This window comes from Callorhinchus milii, unplaced genomic scaffold (assembly GCF_018977255.1).
Source record: "Callorhinchus milii isolate IMCB2004 unplaced genomic scaffold, IMCB_Cmil_1.0 Scaffold3, whole genome shotgun sequence".
In the NCBI taxonomy this organism is placed as follows: domain Eukaryota; kingdom Metazoa; phylum Chordata; class Chondrichthyes; order Chimaeriformes; family Callorhinchidae; genus Callorhinchus; species Callorhinchus milii.
The window spans coordinates 28,367,771-28,386,369 of NW_024704744.1; the positions used below are offsets into that span (position 1 = coordinate 28,367,771).

An 18,599-nucleotide genomic window follows, 5' to 3' on the forward strand; every position below is an offset into this window, starting at 1 on the left:
AGCGAGAAAAGTTCCAACCTGCACAATCTTTCTTCGATAGGTAAAGCCCCTTCCAGGTAATATCTACACTGTACTCTTATCTGTAATATAATGATCAGCACAGCACATTATACTTCAAATGTGGTCTAACCAAGGTAATTTTACCATTACTTCCTTTCCTATATACTCTATTCCTCTTGATGTAATGTCAATGATCCTATTTGATGCTTTATGGCTTTGTCCACCTGTGCTGCTACTTTTAGAGTGACAACCTAATAATATTTCCATGCAAATCCCATGCCTTGATGGAAAGAGACAGTATCTATCTACTGTTATTCATCAGATCCTCTATTACCAGGTTAAATCAAATAGAAAAAAGAAAATCCCTGTACAAAAAACTTGCTGAAAGCAAAATTCGATCCACGCTCAAAGATAGATAAATTAACAGATCCGTAGAAAAGGCAGACAAATGTGGTTAAACCGTCTACCATGATCTAATGAAATAACGGACAGACTTGATGGGTGAAATGATTTCATCCTGTCCCTATGTTTCCCCCTCTCCAACTCTACCTTGTGTTACTAAAGATATGAGTTTATGTTAAGAGCAGATCGATCCCCAGGCTCCACAGGACTCTGCTGAAGTGATCAATCTTCTCTCTTGTAATTTATCGTACCCTTTCACCCATTTGATGAGTGTTGACTTGACCGCGTTTATCCCACGTACAACACAACTGAAAATTTCTGACAACATCCAGCAGCTTTATGTGGTTATTCCCAGGACACCATGAATTCACCAACATGCCAAAAATATAACACAGCATTAAACTCTTAAGAAGTCTTTTTCACCCTTAGCAACAAAGGCTTCAATGAACAATTAGCCTCCAATCTGAATTTACATGGAGTGATACAGAACGGAAACAGGCCACCTGGCCCAATTAGTCCATGCCAGTAAACTTCTTCTCTTTCTGGTTTTCTCAGAATAACTCAACATATTTACAGAAAGTGCATTTTTCCACTGAATACACAGTAAAGTTGGAATTACTCAAACCCACTCCTTGTTGGTCTCCCCAGCTCCACTATTCAAAAGATCCAGCTCATTCAGAACTCTGCCCTTGCATACTTACCCGGACCGAACTCCATACCCACATCTCACCAGTTCTGGCCAGGCTCCACTGGCTCCCCACCACTGAATGGATCGACTTCAAGATCCTCACACTCAAATCCCTTCACTCTCTGGCACCTCCCTGCCTCTCTGACCTCCTCACTCCCCAATCCATCACCCGGCGCCTCCACTTGACTGGCACCGGCCTTGCTCTCTCTCTCCCCTTTTCCAAGTCCCGCCTGAAAATTTTCCTCTTCGACCGTGCTTACAGCCACCGCCCCTCTCTCCCACACCCCCGGGTCGGAGTCAGTCTCCGCCATTGTTAAGCTCTCTGAGATGCTACTCTGCATTGAGAGCTCTATATAAGTACAAGTTGTTGGTGTAAAACTAAATACTGCACATACCCAGCCAATGATAGTTTCAACCTCAGCAGCCCAGTTGAGTGAGTGCAGCTTTGATCTGTATAATGCAGATAACTGTGGTTTATCTGCATCACTTGACAGGAAAACAGGGATTTACCATGAGATTGAACTCTGAACCCTGCTTGGTTTAGTGTAAGAGGAAGCGAACAACAAATATGTACCGTTTTAACAGAAGCGATACCTATAATCTTTCTTGTAGGTTTTTCAAAGATGCACGTAAAAGGAATTGGTAATCTTGATCTCTAGACTGTTGGGCATATTGCAAATAATCTTCACCCAGCCCAAGCAATTTTACAACAGATTATAATGCAATGGATCCAGTATAATAGGAGTACAATAGTCGGTCAGCGCTATATTCACTGGGTATTCTCACAGAAACACAAAATGACAGACAATGCGGGGGGGGAATTAAGCCAGTTAGTGTTTTGAAGCTCCAATGGAGTGAGCCTGCGTATTTTGGCTGTTTTGAGTAAACAAATGTTGGGATGCAAGAGCAAGCTCACATAATAGTGCACTTCGTAATAGGTTCTACTTTAGAGATTCAATCAAGGCTAATTGATTCTGGGCAGGTCCTTATTTTAGTGGTGGTTTGGCAAAGGAAAACTTCCCCATGTGGAGGTTGAGCAATCAGTATAAAACACCTGATAGAAATACTTGTGATGAATCAACAGCAATTACCTATGAAGCGATTTGAGATACTTCAATGTTACGTGTGCTATCCCAAATGGAAGGATTAGGATTATTTTTGTTTGGGAGAATGGATGAAACCATGAAAGAAACGGCATGCCTTTGAGTTTCCCATGCAAAACATTTCCAGCAGTGTCACCCAAGACCTAAATTCTACAATTGAATACATGTCTATTAAGTAGGATTTCCTTCATGTTTAAAAAAAATGCAGGATTTCAGAGACAGCACTTAGCTTTTTAATGTCTACATTTTTTGAGACATATGATTAAATTTCTGGAGCAAAACCTGCTTCCTGATGGATGAACAGACATACACGTGTACTCATATACATACACAGAATTTCTAATCTTCGTTTTTCTCAAATTCTCAAATTTAAAATGAAATCAAGTACCCAAAGCATCATTACTTTTCCTGGTCAGCTACTGCCATTACCATACATTCCTCGTTGTTTTCAACCAGCAGTTTCTCTCTCCGTAATATGGTTTCTTATTGCCAAACCAGCCTCGAAAAATATGTTTTTCTCTCTTCAGCTCAGCACCTCATATGTTCCAACAAAAGGCTTGCTCGAAGAGGTGGAAAAAATGACAGCAGAGCACACAGACCTTTCCTTCCTACTTAACAAAAGCAAGTTATAGTCAGTCTTCAGGCATCCTCAAAATTACTCATTAACAAAGAAACGTGACGCTGTATGAATTATTGTTTCATTAGACAGCACTGTTTGGTGAATTACAGCAGCCTCATTTACAGTCATTTAATTCCTTTCAGGTCTAGTGTGAGGTTTTTGCAATCTGATGCTGACGTCGCTGAACTATGAGTGGAATAACGGTTACATTTCAGTGAAAATAGAACCATACAGTGCAAGAGGAGGTCATTCAGTCAACTGAGTCTAGAACAGCTCTCCGAGCAAGCTGTACTTTCAATCCCACTCCGATGACCTATCCCCATATCCTTCAGACCTTTAAATACAATGTATAATTTACCCCCAATGTACACAGTTATTCCACTTTACAGTAATTCTTAGGAAGTGCTTTAAGGCTTTGTCTCGGCATACAGAATGACACCTTTACAATGACCGCAATGTACATTCCAGTTGGTTTTTAATGCAGAAAGAATCCACATAGAATCATAGAAATTGCAGCATAAGAAGAGGCTATTCGCCCCATAGAGCCTCTGCTGGTGTTAGTCATTGTTTTTGGAGCTATTATAACAATCAGAATCCTTACATTTAAAATAGCACTTTCACATTTGGAGGAAGTTTCCAAGCACTTCACAGGATTTATTGCACAGTGTGATGACTGCTATTTACCTCACTAAATCACAGAAATCTGAAAACCTTACCCAGGTCATAACAAACTGGAAACGTGACACTAACAAATCCTATTGATTAATGAATATGAGCTTGGTCTCATACGGGCACAGTTGCCAGGCAACCTGCATGTTGCCTCAAATTATGAAGGATTTATATTTTGGGGTGACCATACGTCACTGATTTCCGGGAACAGTCCCCAGATGACTGTATTATGTCCCTGGCCAAATTTACCCTATCACGAGTTCAGCAAAAAACTGAGAAAGAACAATAAGATTCTAAAACAGATGCACTCATCAGAGAAATACAGCCATTAATCCAACAAGTTTTGCCAGTACGGCAGCATCAGCAATTGTGGTGAGGTCAATTTTTTTTGTGTGTCCTTGGATTTGATTTACAAAATATGGTCACCTTAATTTATAACACACATTTGTTCCTGGAAAGCCCAAGGCAATACCATATTTTTGGTATAGTCTAAAAATAAACAGTGCACTGAGAAATAAATTCTTGATTTTACTCTATAAATCATAGATCTACATAGATTGATATAGCACAGAAACACCACTAAACCAAACTGGTTTTACTCGACTGAACCCCCCACCACTCCTCATCCCCTCCTTTATATCCATCTATTTTCTCTTCCCTCGAATCAAATCAGGATTCTTTGCTTTCAAAATTTATTTTCTCATTTGCCCTTTTCTCACTCGCAATTTCTACACTATCATAAAGCAGGCTGGAATATACACTCTGCATGAAAGAAAGCTTTTGTGTTTATTGCAGCAACATCTGCCTCAAGGGTACTGCAACAACAACAACAACAACATTCCATTTATAGAGCGCCTTTCACGTCGGGAGGACGTCCCAAGGCGCTGTACAGTTGGGTCGGGACCCGAGCAGGGGGAAATGGTCAGGGTGAGGGGAGGGAGGGAGAGTCGAGAGGGGAGCTGAAGGCACGGTCAAAGAGAAAGGTCTTGAGACCGGCCTTGAAGGAGGAAAGGGAGGAGGCGGCGAAGGCACTGGGGGATAGAGTTCCAGAGCCTCGGGGCTGAGAGGCTGAAGGCCCGGCCACCGATGGTAGTGCGGTTGGGGCGGGGGATGTGGAGCAGACCGGAGCCAGAGGAACGGAGGGTACGGGCAGGTAGGTAGGGGGATAGTAGGTCGGAGAGGTAGGAGGGAGCAAGGCCGTGAATGGCCTTGTAGGTGAGGGTGAGGATCTTGAATTCGATCCTCTGGGGGATGGGGAGCCAGTGGAGGCGAGCGAGGGTGGGAGTGATGTGGTCGCGAAGCCTGGTGCGGGACAGTACACGAGCTGCAGAGTTCTTTCAAACATTTTGAAAGGCCTTTCAGCAGCAATAGGTGTTTGAAGTCATGCATTATTTTAAGACTAGGGGTTAAATGTATCATAAATGCATAGAAAAAATGTGTATGTTTGTTTCTTCTCTCCTCCTTCTGCCACCCTCCCCTTCTTACACATTCACACAAATACATAAATTAGGATTTCCTATAGGATTAAAAGATCAATGCAGGAGCTATATTGAGCGCTCGGAATTCACTGTGAAGTGCAAATTTGGCAGCCAATTTGCACTCAGCAATGTCCCAAAAGCTAAAAATGAAGTGAATTACTAATTTTTATCTGGGGACTTGGCAGCCAGCTAACCGGGAAATAACTGGCTTCTCTTTTCAAATAGTGTCACCTGAAAACGCATACGTGATCTTGGTTTAATGTCTCATTTGAAAGACGGCACATCTGACAATGCAGCGCACTCCCAGCACTGCACTGTCGTGTCAGCCTACACTGTGAGTTCTAATTGTGTAGAAATCCAATGTTGCACACAAAGATATTGGATTTTAAGATCATTTGAGGTCAGTCAAATTTCAGAGTATGTTTCCAGGAGAAAAATGTTGAGGCATCTTTACAAGCAAGAATCTTCATTGCATTGTTACCCTTGTAAAATAAAAAATTAAGAAAAAAAATGTTGTTTTTTTCTACTGTGTTTCTACTTTAATTTGTTCCACATCTGCAATTTATATTCCTCACTCAACTTCAAATCTACCATTGAGGATCTGAAGACAAATACCACAAGGAGAATTGGATGGTACTAATTCACAAACAGTCATTATAAATAGGGGTTTAACGTACAGAAAGGAGGTATGTTATTCATAATGCCAATAGACAACTCATGAAAAACATTCTGAGCATCTATAGCAAGAGACATTACATAAAGTCAAATTCTAAACCTTCTGTTTTGTTTTCAGTATTAAACCAGACCTTGGAAAAGTTCACCATCATTGATTTCACTCATGGAAATGTGAACTGTCTAGACATTGGATGAGGACCGGATCAGGCTCTGCTGTGATATGTTCCCCAATGGTCAAAGGGAATAAGGCTCAGACATGAAAAAACAGCTCCTTGGCAAGACAGCAGAGGCTGCACCCCCACCCCCACCCAGGAATTGCACTCCAGGAGAAGGAGAAAAAACACCCTCAGGTGGAAAAGCAGGTAAAACTTGAAAGAAAAATGTAAAAATAAAAGCATTCACTGCCATAGGACCATCATATCCCTATGATACCCACCAGCACCTGCCTTCCAAATGTCAAAATAACTAGTTTGTAAAATAGCATGTTTCAGAAGCAACTACACTGTTGGAAAAATTGCTTGAAGGTCACATCCTGTCATTCCTCCATAACTTACAATGGCACAGGTAAATAATGAAAAACAGAGTCCTGCAGGCAGATTTTAGATCATAAAAATTTGAAAGGAAGGGTGAAAAAATGCACAGCTGAAACATTAAAACTCAATAACTTGAGGCAGTGTTTTGGTTGCAACAGAAGAATGAAAACACCAGCAATGGCCGAAAGGATAATTTTCATGTCAAATTCCAAAACAGAAATTTACAACTGAGCTCAGTAAAAAAGGGATTGTGAATTATGGTTCACGTGAAGTAGCAGACAACTACTAGATCTTTCCTTCCCAACTGTACTCAGAGTGACAAGGTGTTTAAACATACCTGCAAGGATCCCAAGATTGGCAGGAAAATAGCAAACAAACAGAAGGAGGAAAGAAAATGGGGGAAATTTCCAAACTAAAGATATTTCTTCATTTTTAGTGAGCAATTGATGAGGTATGAAATCGTAAAAATCCAACAGCCTTGATTTAATGATCTATGAAGGAGGGAAGGAAAGATCGTTATTGCAGTTGATCGAGTTTTCACTGTAATACAGTAATGCGAAGAGGGAGAACTACTTTACCAGTGCACGTGTTATGCATGTGCATTCAGTATCTGCAGGAAATGAGGCAACATAATTTGGGAAGAAACGGATTTAACCATTATTGAACAGTTTTCTTTTGTGTAGTAAGCAAATGCTACATCCTACATTGAATGCAGGGAGTAGCAGGATAAAGCAATCATTCAATGTACAAATGCTGTATTTATTAAAGCTAAACATTTGCACTAACCACTATGCAGAATGTGGAACAACACTGTGATCACTTCACAGATGATCAGAAGCGGCTTTGTTCAATCACTGGTCCTCAACTGCAAACTCTTTTATCTTTCCAACTCCTGTGCAATACCGAACACATTAGACTTAAACCAAAGGATTAGGCTAAAATGCTCTTACTAGCTTCAAATTGATGAAAAAGTAACACGGTTTAAATCAGGCCTTTGGATTAAACAAAGATTACTTGTATTTAGCTTTTTTTAAAAAAAGAAAAACAATGACTCAAATTATAGTGTTGAAACGGCAGCAAGAATATCTTTAATTTGTTGCTTACAAAATTGGGTTATTTTCTCAACTATCACCGGTGGTCATTTTGATAGAGTGCAACAACATCAATACTAGTAACTGGAATAATTTAGTAAGGTGGCCAAAGGATTGTGTGTGTCATTAGATTACTAATAATTATCTCTAGTATTGGAATTAATTTCATTGTTGTAAAGCGAGGCAACATAATCTTGGGAACCAAAACAAGAACATTGTTACAAGCTGTAGGGATGCAAATTACTGCTTTTAGCATTGATGCCGCGGAGGAATTTTCCTGAGTAAATGTTGATTTTATTCAGAGAATTCTATTGTTCCATTGTGAAATTGTGGAACTCAGTTCATGCAATAAATCTCTGAATATGCTGTGTGAAATCAGATAATTATTCCAACAACATTCTTGATTTAATTTTCCTATACATTAGTTTGGAATATGATTAGTTAGGTTACTGCCGATGTTATTGATATTTGACAAATACCTGTATAATGTTGAAAATGAATGCATCGATATGTATAACTCCGTAATTCAAACTGTTTGTCTAATGGAAATCACCTAAAATCAGCCTTAAAATGTTGTTAGATGGATCAGTGTGTAATTCTTGTGTAACCGATCCTTTTGGCTCACGAAAGGGGCAGGTTCAGTTGGTTAGGATGAGTCAGATGATCTCAATCTCAATAGAGACATGGCAATTGGCCTCAACATTGCTAGTTCAGGGGAGAGGGCAGAAGAAAGAAATCAGCAAAGGGCTTTCCTGATTGCTGCGTTAACAACTCCTATAAAACTTTTGCATATGAACGTTGAGTTGGACAGGAGAGGGTTTAGCTATTGAAATCACTCCTTCCCTGTCATCAAATATCTTGCTGATCCTCATGGTTTAGGCTGATATTTGAAGAATAGCCTTGGGCAGGTTATCCACCGAAAGGCTACCAGTCCCGAGGAACCATCCTATAGCATTGCTCACTGCTTTCAGGAAAGGAGATGAATAAGTTTTACTTCGAGATGCTGTCCTGTATGATTAACAATGTATCTGACCAGATATGGCATGCTGTATGTGGCCTTTCACTTTTAATCACAGATCACAAGTGAAATTCACAATGGCTATTGGACTTTTGTGAAGTAATGCCATTGAGAATTAAATATCTTCTCTAGGACGGCAATTATTCCCTCATAAACCATACATCAAAAAGTGCACATGTACACTATAAAAACATCCCACTTTTAAACATTCCTATTTATTCCTCCGCTATAGCTTTCCAGGTAGAGCATTTCATATCTTCACAACCTTCTGTGTGAAGAAATGCATCATGATCAGTTCCAATGGTCTTGGCTCTGATTTTAAGGCTATGCCCTCTTGCGATGACCCCTCTACTAAAGGGAACAATCATCCTCTATTCCACCTGTCAATTTCTTTCATTATTTTAAATACCTCAATCAAATCACTTCTTAATCTCCTCTTCATAGCCCCAGTAAACTCAGCATCTCATCATAGATAACCCCTTTAGCCCCAGGTATTACTCTTATGAACAATTACTGGACACCCTAAAAGGCTAGTGTATCCATCCAAAATTCAAATGCCCCAAGCTGACCTTGGTACTCAAAATGAGGTCTGACCATGGATCTGTATAACTAGTGAAGTGTTCCTTTTTATAATCCTTACCACACAAAAGTATGTAAGTAACAAGAGCATATTTTGAGGCCCACTGGCGATATACAAATTTAAGTCAAGTCTCAGAGAAAAATAATAAAATAATAATCATCATCCTTGCATTTGATATAGTGGCTTATCACGTCTTTGAGACATCTCAAAGCGCTTCATAGAATATAATGGAAAGTGAATGGACTATATATTTTGTGGGCGAAATGCAGCAGCAATTGTACGCAAGTGTCCCCCAAACAGTTGTAGATTATTTTGAAGGGATTATTACCACCGGAAAAGCGATCCGCCAAACAACTAACAAACGGATTCCTACTTACTGCTAGGTAAACAGTGGCATATGGAGTAAGGAATCTTGCTTAACATTTCACCCTGTCCAGGAATCGAACCCAAATCCTCTTGCTTGGGAGGCGAGTGCTCTAACAGAAATTCAATGCTCACATTAAACAGTAACTTTCTAATTAACTTTCTTCAGTTGAACGTCAACAAGACCGAGAATCTTCTAATTGGCTCCCGTCAGCATCTCCACACCTCAGACGCTGACAGCATCACCATCCATGGTTGCACACTCCACCTTGCTAAGCCAGTCTGGAAGCTTGGGGTCTTGTTTGACCCTCAACTATTCTTTCTACCCCACATCTACACCATGACCCGCTCTGCCTTCCCCCACCTCCGCAACGTCGCCCGGCTCTGACACTGTCTCGCACCGCAGAGACTCTCATACATGCCTTCATTACATCGAAGCTCGACTATGCAAACTCAATGCTTGTCGGCCTCCCCAACTTCTCTCTCCACAGGCTGCAGATCATCCAGAAATCTGCAGCCCGTGTCCTCTCCCGCACTAGGCTCTGCGACCCTATCACCCCCATCCTTGCCCAACTCCACTGGCTTCCCATCACAAAGAGGATACAGTTCAAGATCCTGGTCCTCACCTTCAAAACCTTCCATGGTCTTGCTCCCCCCACCTCTCCGACTTCCTAACCCACTACTATCCTGTTCTCTCCCTCCACTCAGCGGGCTCGGGCCTGCTTCAAGTCCCCCGCCTTGCTTGCCCCACTATTGGCGGGCAGGGGACGCTGCACCCACCCTTTGGAACTCCATCCCGCAGTCCCTTCGTCTTGCCCCCTCCCTCGCCACCTTCAAGAACCACCTCAAGACCCTCCCCTTTGACCGTGCTTTCGATTTCCTTGCTTCCCCCCACCCCCCGCCCCGACCCTCAGCTCAGGGCTGTAACTCTGCCTGTCCAGCGCCTTGGGATGTTCTCCCGATATGAAAGGCGCTATACAAATGTCATTTTGTTGTTGTTTGTTATTGTTGACAAGGCTCATTTCTCTCGACACCAAGCAGACTTCAGAAATGCTGAGGTTGTAAACCCGTTCTCTTGGCAGAACAGCGTCAAGATTTCAGTTTAATGCAAACGGAATAAAAAAAAGGGTGTAAATGAAAAACATAGCCACTGTAAATATGGGTATTTTCACCAGCTTTTGCCATCTTGATCTATGTTTCTTTCCTGAGAGGCCAACAGATGGTGGGAAACGTCCGCCACATTATCATTTGGAAATGATTATTTAATAATTAAAAGTAACACAGCTTTTGCAGTGAAAGTATAATAACTAACTGGAAGTTATTAAACAACCCTGAAACCAAGGGACAATAATTGCACAACAAAATTACTCTCTAAAACAATATTTTTGTTTGACTAGATATACAGTCTTTTCACTTTATGAAAACAATCGGATGAAGCACTTTGAAGGACATTTTGATGTCGTGATAAGACACTATATCAAAAACAAGGATTATTTATTTAGCTGCCCAGTTTTATAACATGACATTAAACATTCAGCCAATTCAATTTTAAACACTAGGAGCATGGAAATACTAAAACAAAATCTTTTTAATGGAAAAGGAAATTATCGGACAGTTTGTGCAGGCCATCTTCCCTGAACTAATCTGGCAAACCGGACTGTTTTGCCTGCTGCATTTTTAGGATGGGTGGGGTTCTTCCAGAATGTTGGTCTACAGAAGGCAGCAAGGCAGTTCCACAGTACTGGTGATTCAGAAACCAACTTGTTAATAAGCCGTTTCTTTCACTGCTGTTGCCAATATGCTTCTCACATCCCCTCAGTGTATGTCAAACAAAACCATGGCATCACCACTTGCAATTACAATGCACAGAAATCAATTCCAAAACCATGAAAGTACGCAGATAAAATGGCCACAAGACAGCAAGTTCTGTGGCTCATTTCTAACCAGCTTGATGTAAACTGTAACAAGCAAAACAGAGATGCTGATAAAACAAGACATAAAGGTCACCTACGCAGAAGACCTCCTGATGCTACTGTCCCTATAAACTGCAGTAACAAACCAATTACCTGAAATGAGGGCAGTCTCAAAAGTGGTCTTTTGAACAGGTTTTATCATTCACAAAAGACAACAGTGTAGTACCCACCTCATTCCAATACATTGTGCCACTTTTACAATGGTTGATACATCCAGTGATGTGCAATCTGGAAAGCTAATGTGTGCACAACGGGTGAGGCCAATTGCATGAAATTAATCAAACATCATTTTTAAACTGTTCAGTGTCAAAGCAAGAACTTGCTTTTTTTTTAAAAAAAAAGTGCTTTACCACCGGAAACATCCCGAAAGCTCTTTAACAGTAAGAGTTGTGGAGTCTTGCAGCTCAGTGATTAGAGCACGTGTCTTGCAAGCGAGAGGCCCTTGGTTCGAATCCCGGCAGGGCGAAACTTTAATCAAGTTTCCTTAATTTACACGCCTCGGTTTACCAAGCAGTAAGTAGGAACCCAATTGTTAGTCGTTTGGCGTATCATTTTTCTGGGAGTAATAATCCATTAAAAAAAATTATAATTAGGTCACTCAATCCACGACTGTTTGTGGGAAACTTCTGTGTGCGATTAACTGCCGCATTTCACCCACAAAGTATTCAGTCAATTCTGTGAAGTGTTTTGAGGTATCTCGAAGATGTGAAAGGCACTATATCAAATGCATGGATTATTATAGTAATTACAATCAATTGGTGAGTATTTTTGTAGGCTAATGTCACGTTGTGCAACAGCAAAGTCTCACAAACAGCCATAAGCGGATGATCACTTAATCTGGAGCATTATTGGCCAGGACACCAAAAGAAATCCCTTCCCTTCTTGAAATAATGCAGGGGATCTTTAACGCCCATCTGAAGAATGGGTAGACTGGATTTCAGTTTGATGACAAATCTGAAGGATGGAACCTCTGACAATAAAGCACTCTCCAGCACTGCACTGGAGCATCAGTCTAACCATGAGCTCAAAGTCTTAACAACGGGCTTGAGTCTACATCCTTCTCACCTCGAGATGAGAGTACTACCTATTGAACAAAGCTGACAACAATGGTTTTGCGGCACAGCACATCAGTGGTACCACACAGTGACTGGATTCAGGTTCATAACAATCACTTTCTGCATATCCAAATTCTCAATGGTACTTTTTAAATATCCAAAGTCTCCATGGAGGGAAAATATTCATAGGCTCAACTCTTAAAGGTTACAACACCAGCAAAGACAGACAGCAAAATGAGTCCCCAATAATATTGCAAATGGGGAGCCCTATGGTATGGTGAACAGAGAACAGTGTCTCTGTGCTCTCAGTCGAAGTCTGAATTGGTCCATCCTTCCAGGGGGTAAGAAGCCAGAGTCCCAAGGAGAGTTTCTGCTCCTGGTCCCTCTGTAGCAGTCTCTATGGGTAGTGTGCGAGTGTGTGGCAGCCGGGTTTTATTGTGATGCCCTTAATGGTCGAATGGCCTATTGACACTCACTATCACACATGAACACTTAGACTGGTACTGGAGGGCAACCAGCAGCCTTAGAACTACACACTAGCAAGAGGAGGCTTAAGCAGGAGCAGATAGATACTTGCCAATGGATAGAAAAGTACAAAAATAATTGGGCACACGAAGTATTTAGAAAAATACTGCAAATGGAATAAAACCTGTGCCCTGTCTCGACCTCCCCCTTGGCCACTCAGCTAAAAATATTTTATCTACTGCTAACTTTGATTCACATACTTCCTCAAGGCGATCGGGTGCATCATTCAAACTGCATGGAATAAAGTTGAAAGTTCTTTTGAGTTTGAGGAAAAGCTAAAATAAAGTAGCTCTTTGAAGGAAGGGTTAACAGAGCTGCAGGTTCACTCTCACTGCAGCCTCCCTTAATCAATCACTTAATTTGGATTCCAACTATTTGCCACAATCAGATAATGCTCCTCCCAGTCCTTCCAGTTATAGCACCACAAGGATTTAATGGCTCTCTGAAAGCACTTAAAATATAAACATCTCTCATCCACCTTCTGCAAGCACAGTCCTGACAACGTCCATTACATTAGGTTTACAGAGGCTTCAACGCTTTCCCTGTTAACTCATGACTGTGCGGCTACTTGCACTGTTACGAAACGGAGAGATGATACATTCCTGGCAGCTGTTCTGGGGCTGCAAAAAAAAAATCTGGAGTTGAAGTAGCATGAAGGTGTAAACACTGCGGTATGAAGCTACGTGAAAGAATCCATTGAGAAATCACTTGACCTGTGTTGCAAGCAGTGCACGTCATCTCAATTACAAACAAACCTCCCCAACTGGAGATCAAGGAGATGTTGCTGTATACAATAGCCACGTAACAGGAGGTGACTTAATCATTAACCACGTCGAGATGGTCATGTGACGGTACATTGGATTTAATTTGTCTTAACACGCGAGAAGGTAAGTCTTTTCATCTACTCACACTACAACATTTAACTATTTTTCACTGACATTCAGCCACCGCTCCTCATTTTTCAGCAGTGCTTGCTATATTCACAGTTTACAGCCGTTTTTACCCCAGTCCTCTGCTGTTACTTCCCTCTAGTCATGTGAGAAATAAATATAGGTTTTGAAGGCTTGTTCAGAGGCAGAAGTCAGTGAACCAGGACTTTAACATTCTCAAATAAAGCTACTCAAAAGCCAAACCTCTTTCAGTCTCAAACTTACAGATAGTGTAGCACAAATCAGGTTTCCCCTGCAACATGCACTGGATTCACAGAAGCTGTCTCAGAGAGGAGTGCACCGGAACAGCAGCCTCTCCGATGAAGAAGCTTTACATTAGCTGCTTCAACAGTTTCAGCCCCTCCCAGGATGTCAGTATTTACCAAAGGATCTCTGAAGTTTAAAGTTCAGACACTGCTTGTCCTTCATTCAGGACTCGGAATGCCAGAACCAAGAGTCGAGACAACGTTTTTTTTCCGACTCACTGAAGAAACTTCATTTCAACATTACTAACATCACAAATAACAATAGGCACAAGTGAAAGACTGGAATCGCAGTCAATACAAAACAAATTATGCACAAAACGCTGGGTGGACACACTGTATTTTACACCACTCTTGCTGGACAGGTTATAATTTAGCTAGTTTATGACTATAATTTATTTTATTCTCACGGGCGGCAACAGACTTTTTTTTAACAAAAGCATACATTTTTCTTCCCTTACCCATAAACAACACCGTCAACAAACATGCGATCTCTCCAGGGGAGTACACCCAACGATGTCATTGTGCTGCAGGCTCAGTTCCAGAGTGGACCAGATTTCACCTTCCTAATCGTGAGGGCAGTCTATTTTACTGTGGAATATGATAATAATGATCCTCGCATTTGATATAGCGCCTTATCGCGTGTTCGAGACATCTCAAAGCGCTTCAAAGAATCTACTGTAAAGTGTATTTTGTAGGCAACTGCAGCAGCCATATGTTCACATCAATGTCCCACAAACAGTTATGGCCTGAATGACCAAATTCTTATTATTTTTTGAAAGGATTATTACCCCCAGGAAAACAATCTGCCAATCGATTAACATCCAATATAAAAAACAAATCATACCCACACATTCTAGCAGGCCATGTCCTCTGGTTTTACTATTCTGGACAAGTTGAAACAACCTGTCATGATCTATATTGTTTTGCCCCTTTGGAATCTTAAAGACAGCAATCATGTCGCCAGTCAACATTTTTTTCCCCAGTGTGAACATGCCCAATTTACTTAGTCGCTCCTCATAGTCCAGTCCTTCCATTCCCTCAATCATTTTGGTTGCCTTCTTCTGTATCTTCTCGATTTCTCCAATATCGTTTTTGTATTGCGGCGACCAGAATTGTACACAGTACTCTAAATATGGTCTCATCAATGATTAAACAGTGGAAGGACTACCCCACTATTCAGGGGTATTGCTACATCCCAACATCTGGTTTGTTTTACTCACTGCCACAGAGCATTATTCGGAGAGTTTCAATTTCACAGGTCCTTTTTGTTTTTCATACATATTTTCTTTCTGTTCAAATAATAGTCCCTACCAGGATGTTTTGACCTCATGTGAAGTACTTTACATTTCTCCACATTGAATTTCATCTGCCACTGATCTACCCAATTCCCAAGTATGTTCAAATTCTTCTGTAACCTATCTTGTTCAGCTTGGTGTCATCTGCAAATTTAGCCACTATGCTTGCGACTCCTAGATCCAGATCATTTATAAAAATATTAAACAAAAGAGGTCCCAAAACAGAGCTTGTGGAATTTCACTGGTTAACATTTTCCCAGTCTGATGACATTCCCTGTACCACCACCCTCTGGTTCTTCTGGTCAACCAATTCCGTATCCATTGTAATATACCTCCACTGATTCCCACTTTCTTTACTTTCAGTACCAGTCTCTCAAGAGGAACTGTATGTATCAAAGGCCTTACTGAAATCCAGATATACAACAACCACAGCCTTACCCTTATCAAGCTCGCTTGTCACACTATCAAAGTAATCCAGTAAATTAGATTGGCAAGATCTTCCCTTCATGAACCCATATTGGCTATCATTTATGATTTTATGATTTATGATTTTAGGTGTCTCAACGATGTGATAAAGAGCTATATCAAATGCAAGGATTATTATATTAAAATTATGTTTCAACGTGCACAACAACCACTATTTTACATCTATACACCTTTCATATAGGGAGGTGATCTCAAAAGCTCTTCAAAAGATTATTATTATTATAAGTCTAAATTGCTCAAAATTGTGATAAAACTGAAAATAAAAAGATACTTCATTCCGGTACTCTGCCCATGAGCACTTTAAGAGAAACAAGTGGAAACCTTATTGCTTTATTGTTGCCTCCTACAGCAAGGCCTGCTGAAAACACAACTTATTGAAAGCGGAACTTTGTTTATTCAACAACAACAAGATTTCATTTATAGAGTGCCTTTCACGTCGGGAGGACGTCCCAAGGCGCTGGACAGTTGGGTCGGGACCCGAGCAGGGGGGAAATGGTCAGGGTGAGGGGAGGGAAGGGAGGGAGCGAGGAGGGGGTAGAGAGTCGAGAGGGGAGCTGAAGGCACGGTTGAAGAGAAAGGTCTTGAGACCGGCCTTGAAGGAGGAAAGGGAGGAGGCAAGGCGAAGGCACTGGGGGATGGAGTTACAGAGCCTGGGGGCTGAGAGGCTGAAAGCCCGGCCACCGATGATAGGGCGGTTAAGGCGGGGGATATGGAGCAGACCGGAGCCAGAGGAACAGAGGTTACGGGCAGGTACGTGGGGGGGGTAGTAGGTCGGAGAGGTAGGAGGGAGCAAGGCCGTGAATGGCCTTGTAGGTGAGGATGAGGATCTTGAAATCGATCCTCTGGGGGATGGGGAGCCAGTGGAGGCGAGCGAGGGTGGGAGTGATGTGGTCCCGAAGCCTGGTGCGGGACAGTACACGAGCTGCAGAGTTCTGAATGACCTGCAGCTTGTGGAGGGAGGTGCCGGGAAGGCCGGCGAGGAGAGAGTTCCCATAGTCCAGCCTTGAGGTGATAAAGGCGTGGACCAGGGTTTCAGCAGCGTGAGGGGTGAGGTAGTGCCGTAGTCTGGCGATGTTCCGGAGGTGATGGAAGGCGGTGCCAGTTGTGGAGCGGATATGGGGGAGAAAGGACAGCTCAGGGTCGAACAGAACGCCGAGGTTCCTGATGGCTTTGAGAGGTGGAGAGTGCAGCCTTGGATGCTGATGCTGTCAGCGCCTGAGGTGCGGAGGCGCTGACGTGAGCCAATCAGGAGGGCCTCAGTTTTACGCACGTTGAGCTGAAGAAAGTTATCTCTCGTCCAGGACTCGATGTCGGACAGGCAGCTGTCAGGACATCGGTGGTCGTGGAGTTGAGGGTAGAGGAGGAAAGGTAGAGTTGGGTGTCATCCGCATACATGTGGAAGTTAACCCCATGTCTGCGGATGATGTCACCACAGGGGGAGCATATAGAGGGTGAAGAAGAGGGGACCGAGGACAGAGCCCTGAGGGACACCGCAAGAGACAGTGCGGGGGCTGGAGGAGAAGCCGTTTGCAGAGACAAAATGAAGACGGTGGGAGAGGTACGACCTAAATCACTCAAGGACAGGGCCTTGAAGGTTGAGGTGGGAGGACAAGCGGTGGAGGAGGATACAGTGGTCGACTGTATTATTGAAATCTCGATTATTCGTTGCAATTCCTAACAGGTGGAACGTGGGAAGTTTAAGCAGGACTAGCAGGCCTGGTACTAAGCCTAAGTGGGAGATGGGTCTATTAGTGATTGGGAGGGGCTGGATGGAGTCTGAGCAGGAGGTGGAATAGGAGAAGATAGGACCCAAGTCAGAATGAAAACAGCTTCTCCCCCCTGCAGGGCAATCTGCCTTGTGTTAAAAGAAAATCCATAAGAATAGTACATGAACTTGTTTCCATTAATTATATTTCTCGTAACAGGTGTCTCACTGAACCTACTGGGGGCCAGTCCAGTCACTGTGTTATCTTGTTGGTGGCATCCCTTACAGTGAAACCTCAATTTGACACAAGTGTGATTATCCTCCCCTCCATTATGTGGGATAATTCAAGTTCCACTGCAGTTAAGAATATACCCCTTAAAAACCTTATGCTTTTTTTCTGTGAACTTATTCAGTGCTTATTGTCTTTGTTGTGCTACCACTTGCACTCCACAGCCTCTACACATGACCACAGTGGAACTGACGACCTGACAACAGGAGATGAATTTGCAAAAGAAAGCAAACGCCTGTGTCACAGTAGCCCACTTGTTTGGGAACAGCGTCATTATTACAGTAAAACTGCCACTGAAACCAGCCAAGAAATTATGAGAGTCAGAGTGCTTCAATTCCAACCAGTCATGAGACTGCAAAATGCTGCCTGGAACATTTTTGTTCTAAGTTAGATAATTGTATGAATAAATCTAAAAGGCATCTATTTGCAGGGATCATGCAGTAATCCATCCACTGCTTGAGGCTGGTATAATTCAAGTTAAAACATTTTTTTCCTGCACAAAGGGTTGTGAGAAAGTGCAAAGCATTACTAGAAAAGAAGATTTTAAAATATACACATACGTAGGAAGAATGATTGTTAATGGGTTTGAAGAAAGAGTGGGAAAATTATATTAAAAATATAAAATACTGCCATGATTTAATAATGATATTACATTTGGAGTCCTGTAGCGTATTGGTAAGAGCACTTGCCTCTCAAGTGAGAGGACCTGGGTTCGATTCCCGGCTAAAGGCGAAATCTTTCCTTACACCACACGCGTCTGTTTACAATTTTGTATTGTATGTCCAGTAATATCTAGGAACCCAGTTGTTAGTCAATAGCTTTTCTGGGGGTAATAATCTCTTAAAAACAATGCGGTC

At 42.0% G+C, this 18,599-nt stretch overlaps 1 protein-coding gene across 1 annotated transcript in view; it reads right to left on the reverse strand.

Moving 5' to 3' along the window:
* LOC103184995 (intersectin-2) overlaps positions 1 to 13,980 on the reverse strand; it is a 122,921-nt gene extending 108,941 nt beyond the window's left edge. The window contains exon 1 of the mRNA XM_042333599.1: positions 13,927 to 13,980. The gene's annotated coding sequence lies outside the window, so the exon portion shown is untranslated. The remainder of the gene's footprint in view (positions 1 to 13,926) is intronic.
* Positions 13,981 to 18,599: the final 4,619 nt, after the last annotated feature.